Here is a 7,181-nt window from a genome sequence, read left to right as displayed (position 1 = left end):
GAAGAATGTCATGGGTATCTTTAGAGGAATCACATTAAATCTGTCCAATGTTTTGGGGAGTATTGCCATTTTTAATGATGTTGATCCTGCCAATCCATGAGCAGGGTATGTGTTTCCATTTCCATGTGTCCTCTCTTATTTCTTGGAGCAGGGCTTTATATTTCTTTGTATAGGTCCTTCACGTCTTTGGTCAAGTAGACTCCAAGATATTTGAGTTTGTGTGGCACTATTGTGAATGGTATTGCCTTCTTGACTTCCTTCTCTTCCTTATCATTATTGGTGTATAAAAAGACCATTGATTTCTGTGTGTTAATTTTGTAGCCTGCCACCTTGCTATATGAGTCTATTGTTTCTAAAAGCTTTTTTTGGTAGAGTATTTAGGATTTTCTAAGTAGAGTATCATGTCGTCTGCAAACAATGAGAGCTTGACTTATCTTTCCTATCTGAATTCCCTTGATATCTTTTTATTGCCTGCTCGCTATAGCAAGAACTTCCAGTAATATGTTGAAGAGGAGTGGTGAGAGCAGACAGCCTTGTCTTGTACCAGAATTTAGAGGAAAGGGTTTTAGGTTTTCTCCATTGAGGATAATATTTGCCATTGGCTTGTGGTAGATGGCTTCAACTATATTGATAAAGGTTCCTTCCATTCTCATCTTGCTGAGAGTTTTGATCAAGAATGGGTGTTGGACCTTATCAAATGTTTTCTCTGTGTCTATTGATATGATCGTGTGATTTTTATTTTTCTTCTTGTTGATGTTCTGTATGATGTTGATAGATTTATGGATGTTAAACCATCTTTGCATTCCTGGGATGAAACCTACTTGGTCGTAGTGTATGATCTTCTTGATGATGCATTGGATCCTATTTGCCAGGATTTTGTTGAAGATCTTTGCATCTGCATTCATCAGGGATATTGATCTGTAATTTTCTTTTTTGGAAGCATCTCTGTCTGGTTTTGGTATCAAGTTGATGTTGGCTTCATAAAAGCTGTTTGGGAGTGTTCCCATTTTTTTCAATTTCATGGAAGAGCCTGGCTAGGATTGGTAGTAGCTCCTCTTGAAAGATTTGAAAAAATTCATTAGGAAATCCTGGGTTTGGGTTTTTCTTTTTGGGCAGATGTTTGATTACAGTTTCAATTTCCTCAGTAGTGATGGGGTGTTTAGATTGTGCTACATCCTCCTTACTTAAATGTGGAAGGTTATAAGTGTCCAAGAATTTTTCCATTTCTTCTAGGTTCTCATGTTTAGTAGCATAAAGTTTCTCAAAGTAGCCTCTGATTACCCTTTGGATCTCTGCAATATCTGTCGTGATCTCCCCCTTTTCATGGGTTATCAGATTTCTCTCTCTCTTTTTTGTGAGTTTTGCCAATGGTCTATCAATCTTGTTTATTTTTTTAAAGAACCAACTTCTGCTTTCGTTGATCTTTCGGATTGTTTTTTGGTTTTCCACTTCATTGAGTTCTGCTTTCAGCTTTGTTATTTCCTTCTGTCTCCCTATTTTTGGTTTCTTTTGTTGGTCATTTTCTAATTTTTTGAGCTGCGTCATTAAGTTATTCAGGTAGGCCCCTTCTTCCTTCCTGATGTGTGCGTGTAGAGCTATAAATTTTACTCTCAGGACCACTTTTGCTGTGTCCCATAGATTCTGGCAGTTTGTGTCTTCATTATTTTTTTTATTATTTTATTTATTTAGTTTTTATTTCCTTTTTGATTTCATATCAGACCCACTGGTTGTTCAGTAGCAGGGTGTTTAATTTCCAATTGTTAAAGTTTTTCATCTGTGTGGCTTTGTAGTTCACATCTAATTTCAGAGCCTTGTGGTCAGCAAAGGTAGCCTGCAAGATTTCTATCCTCTTGATTTTATGGAGGTATGTTTTATGTGTCAGCATGTAGTCTATCCTGGAGAATGACCCATGTACGATGTGGAACATTTTTTCATGTAGAGCCCTCATTTTGAATCTGCAATCATTTAAGATATTAAAAACACTAAACACTGTTAGCCCTTGGTGAAAACAAAAAAAAATTTCAATTTCTGTCACCCAAAAATATTTCTTCCTACTTCTTAGAGACAAGAGAGGAAAAAAAAAAACTACATCCTAGTTGGGTTTTATTTGTTTGTTTTTTTTACTACTGGGAAATAACTTCTTCTCACTGTATTTTTACTCAAGAGAAAACCTCCTCTCTTTGTCCTATCAAAAAGGTTTAATCTTACTACTGTATTCTATTATCTTGCCCACAAACCAGTGAAATTCTAGGAGAAAAAAAATCAGCATATTTACTTGCCAGTGGGACTGATAGAAATTTCCTATGAATCCCTTTTTTCTAGGAGGATAGAAAGAACTTTTAAAAATTGCTCCTGCTGTGAAGGACAGGGATGTAAATAAAATAAGGCAGAAAGGAATAAGACAAGAAAGGAAAGTAATGGGGAAACACAGGTCAGGGTTTGGTTATATTGGTGATATGGGAGAGTGGTATAGGTATATATCCAAAGCACAAACTCAGCAGCACTGAAACCATGAGATCTATGCTGCAGCTACAAAACTTTGTAAAGTGCCTGTTAAGGGGGCAGGTTTATGAGGGTAGAGGTGAGGTGGCTAAGGGTGATGATGTATGGGAACACTCATGATGGGACTTGACACTGGTGGTGGGATTGGTGTTAAAATATTATATGCCTAAAATACAACTATTGATAACTCTGTACCTAAAATATTTTTAAACAAAAATAAAAATGTCCCGTGCTGTTGGGGAACTAGCTAGAAGATAAGTTTCCATGTATGTCAATAAGACAATAAGAGAGCTAGAAAAAGAACTTTATTGGTGAAAAGTTTTTTTCCTTTAAAATAGAAGAACAAATACTGCATAACTTTGAAGAATTAAAATCTTCAGACCTTGACCAATTTGGGAGATCCTGAAGTTCCATCTGAAGCACACTTGTTATGCACCCAAAGCCCTGGAGCATGGGCAGTTTCTGGAGGTGGGAGTTTATCAGTAGCCTTTTCCTTGACTCCAAGCAGTGGAGTAAATTTTCTCCGGTTCCTCAAAGGTCACCATATATAAAACTAAAACAAATCATTTCTACATTTGGATGAAAGCAAACAAGCAGCAACAAATAAAAAACCCACCTGTCTATCCAGGGTTTTCCAATTACCAGAAGAAATGTAACAAAGTAAATTAAGCAGATTAACCACAGAAAGAGACAAGACATTTCTCTTTTGGCCAACATCCTGGATAAACAAAAAACTTGCATTAACAGTTTGTGAGGCTGAGGAGGGAACTATTTTAGGTCTCAAGAATGTCAGAGATAAGGATTTAACGTTCATAAAATATGTTACAAGGCTGCCAGACCTATTAACCAGGATAATTTTAACAAAAGGCTGGAATGTAGATTGGGTGGAGATTATGTTGTACTTCTTTAGTACAACAAAGAAAGGGTTTACTTTCATAAGAAGGAAATCTTTGTGTTCACCTCTGGTCTAATTTGAAATCTGTTGGCAAATGTTGTTGTGAAATCTATAAGCTTCTTTTCTCACCAGTCCTATTTTGGGACACAGGTTTATGTGAGACAGTGTGCTGAGGATTCTGAGGCCTTGTAGGCTCTTGCATTGGCAATTCTTTGCCAGCAGAGTCGTAAAATGAGAGCCTTGGGCTTCTCTCTGTAGCTCTCTATGGAACACTCAGCTCCTAGATGAGGAATCCTTCTTCTTTAAGTGATACCCCACTCTCGGAGTAAGTACTGAAGTAGGGATTTGGGAAGAGTTCCTTGACAAAGGAAAATCAGAAAAACAACAACATAAAAAAAATGACATCTTGTCTCAATATAAGATTCAAAATTCAAATGACAAGGCTTAAATGCTTAAGGCTGATCTAAGACTAAACCACTTAAATCCAAGACAATACAGGATCTAGCTAAACTCAATATCTAATGGGCTGCAGTTGACTCGGGTTCAATCTCTGATGTCCCATATGGTTCCTTGAGCCCACCATAATTGATCCCTGAGCTCAGAGCTAGAAGTAATCTCTAGACATCACTGGGCATGGCCAAAAAACTAAAAACAAACAAAAAAATTCCAAGGCTGATTTTCATCAGGAGAGAAATTAGTAGTAACTGAGGTCTGAAAAGACAGAAAATGCAAAATATCATTGAATAATAAAACTATTCTTTTGACAATGTCCTAGCAATGATTTACAATCTTGTTTTGTTTTAGAGCCACACCTAATGGTACTCAGGGATTACTCCTGGCTCTTATATCAGGGATCATTCCTGGTGGGCTCAGAGGTCTTTGGGGATGCCAGATAGAGAATTAAACCCAGATTGGCCAAGTGCACAGCAAGTGTCCTACCTGCTGAACTATCTGGTAAGAACCACCCCAAAATGTTCCGACAAAGCCTTCGCAATGAATTCTTAACTATAGAGAGAGCCCCAAGTAAGCCAACTTTGAAAAATGCATGTAATCACTTTGGGGCAATGTCCTACACAATCTAATCTAAGGCCAATGATAACCAAAATTGGCTGAATAATTTTTCCTTTATAATACTCCACCCTGAGGATGCCCTTCCTTAGGACACAAATTTTCTTTGCCTTTTCAACTTTTTATTCACTCTATTTATCTTTGGATGATGCAATAATTTTCTTAGAATTAGTATCTTCCTTCAATAAAACAATTTTACTTTATTTGTCTTCTCTGGAAATTCTTTTCTGGGCAAAAGACAGAGTGCAAATCAGTAGAGATTGGGACTGACTGCTTGTTCAGAAGAAAACAAAATAAAACAAAAAAGTACTCCCACCTTCATGTTGCCCTAAGCCTGAGAGCCATAGCTCCCTTCTTAGGTAAGGGCCAGTTATTTCAGATGCTACCTAATGGTTGCTTTTCAGAGGCTGGCAGAACCAGAATGTCTACCAGTGTAGACTTTAATCAGTTCCAAGCTCCCTGGGCATCCACACCTCCAACCAACAATATTGTATCACTCCAGAAGTGGGCTCAGATATTTTGCCAGAAAGGAGAAGCAGGTTCTTTACACATAGAGTTTCTAAAGTTCCTCCCAAAGAACTGATTTTATTTACAGTATATAGTAGAAAGTTTCAAGCCTCTGTCTCTTATCTTTTTCTTTGTTGTTTGTTTGTGGGCCACACCTGGTGGTGCTCAAGGCTTACTCCTGTCTCTTGCTCAGGGATCTTTCCTGCAGGGTTTAGAGGACTATATAGATAGAGTGTCAGGGATTGAACCCAGTCAACCTCATGCAAAGCAAATGCCCTATCCACTGAAGAACTATTGCTCTGGCCTCGGCACTTTCAAGAAGAATGGAAGTTCTGGTAAAGAAAGTTTATGTACTTAATGAAGACACATCTTGATACGTGGTTTGCAACTTCATCTTGATTAGTGAATTTAAATCTTATCTGCTGACCATGAATAAATAAAAAATATAATATATATAAAATAAATAAATATTCTGGTAAATAAAAAAACTGTTAAATGGCTATAGCTTTTTCAAGGATTGGGCAGACATTACTATGGGTCAGCATGAGTCTAAAGACTAACAGTTGAAAACCATTTATCTGAAGTGTGGACTGACTAACTTTTTGATGAGAACTGACTAACACATCTAGGAAAAGTTTTACTGGGATCATAACATATATTTCACATTAACTTTGAAAACTATTTCTTCAAAGGAACCAGAATTTGGGCCTTGCAAGTCAGGACACTTTCTGGGTTCGTTCCCTGGCACCCCATGAGTTCTTCGAGCCCTGCCAGAGTGATCATTGAGTGCAGAGCAAGGAATAGCCCTGAACATTGCACCACTGGGTGTGGCTCAAAATAGGAAAATCAAACAAATGATAAAGAACTAGAATTTGAATTTGTAAAATAATTAGGGGGCCAAGCAATTACTAGAAACAATAGAGCATTCCCCAGCAATTAGTGGAGTTTAACAGGGTTAGGCAAAAAGAGAGCCCTTTGTATACCACATTCTGACTGCTGGCAAAAGCAAAGCTGCACCTTCCTAAGGAGCAATATCATAGAGACTTAACTCTGTATGTGTATATAAAACACTAATATTGTCCATTCAATCACTAAATAAATGAGAAAATAACAATAGCAAGGCTGGAAGTGAGGGTTGAGGAAGACCAGTACCCAGAATTGCTATAAACTCTGATCTATTTTTTAATTACTTTATTTAACACCAAAGTTACAATGTTATTCATAATACAGTTGAGTTTTTCTTTTTTTCACAATTGCAAAGTTGTTCATGATTGAGTTTCAGTTATAAAATATACAATACAATTTATCAGTACACATTTTCCACCAATGAACTGAGCTTTCCTCCTTCCTTTCCCCACCCTCTTTCCTGCCTGCTTTCAAGACAGATTATTTTTTTCTCTCAATTTCTCTCTTTCTTTTTCTTTAGATACTGTTTTATAATATTGTTTTGATCGTTGCCCATCACTTAATCTCCTTTTAGCACCTACTATCATTGTCATAGTGGTCTCTTCTCTGACCTAATTGCACTCCCCACTATTTGTGGCAACCTTCTACTTTGGACTTGCCCTCCTGACTCTCATCTCCATTGTCCCTGAATTTGTAAATACAATATTCTTTCTCAAAAAATTAAGTCTTTTTATGTATAAAAAATTAAAGAATAGCCTCCCAATGCTTACTACAGGCTATGTTCTTTACACTAACTATATAGAAAGAGGAGGTACAGTAATTGCTCCCTATATACACCTCAACCCACACCCTTTGCCTGGTCTGTATTGTGAATGGGGGGACAAAAAAATTAAAGAATATTGGGGCCAGAATGATGGCGCAGCAGTAGGGCATTTACTTTGCAAGTGGCTGACCCAGAATAGACCTGGGTTTAATTGCCAACATCCCATATAATCCCCCAAGCCATCCTGGAGAAATTTTTGAGTGCAGAGCCAGGAGTAATTCCTGAGCACTACAGGGTGTGACCTCCCCCCCCCCAAAAAAAAAGTTAAAGAATACTATCGATAATTCTGTGCTAACAAATTTTAGAATTTACATGATATAGGTAAGTCCTACAAAGGTAAATTTTAGGAGTGGATAGAATTAAGAAAATTTAAAGGAGAAAAACCAAATAAGCCTATAAAAGTACTGTATTATAATAAAGGGAATTTTTATATTAGAAAATACTATATTGTGGATACTGCTTAAATGTTTGCATTACTAA

General features: G+C 37.1%; 1 non-coding gene across 1 annotated transcript; it reads left to right on the top strand.

Annotated features, from left to right (window-relative positions):
• The first annotated feature begins 6,631 nt into the window (after positions 1–6,631).
• LOC126032371 (small nucleolar RNA SNORA51) lies at positions 6,632–6,764 on the top strand. Its single transcript, XR_007503857.1, has one exon. It is a non-coding gene; the product is annotated as a small nucleolar RNA SNORA51 (small nucleolar RNA).
• Positions 6,765–7,181: the final 417 nt, after the last annotated feature.

Source organism: Suncus etruscus, chromosome 1 (assembly GCF_024139225.1).
Source record: "Suncus etruscus isolate mSunEtr1 chromosome 1, mSunEtr1.pri.cur, whole genome shotgun sequence".
Lineage (NCBI taxonomy): Eukaryota > Metazoa > Chordata > Mammalia > Eulipotyphla > Soricidae > Suncus > Suncus etruscus.
This window is presented reverse-complemented; position numbering and strand designations above follow the sequence as displayed.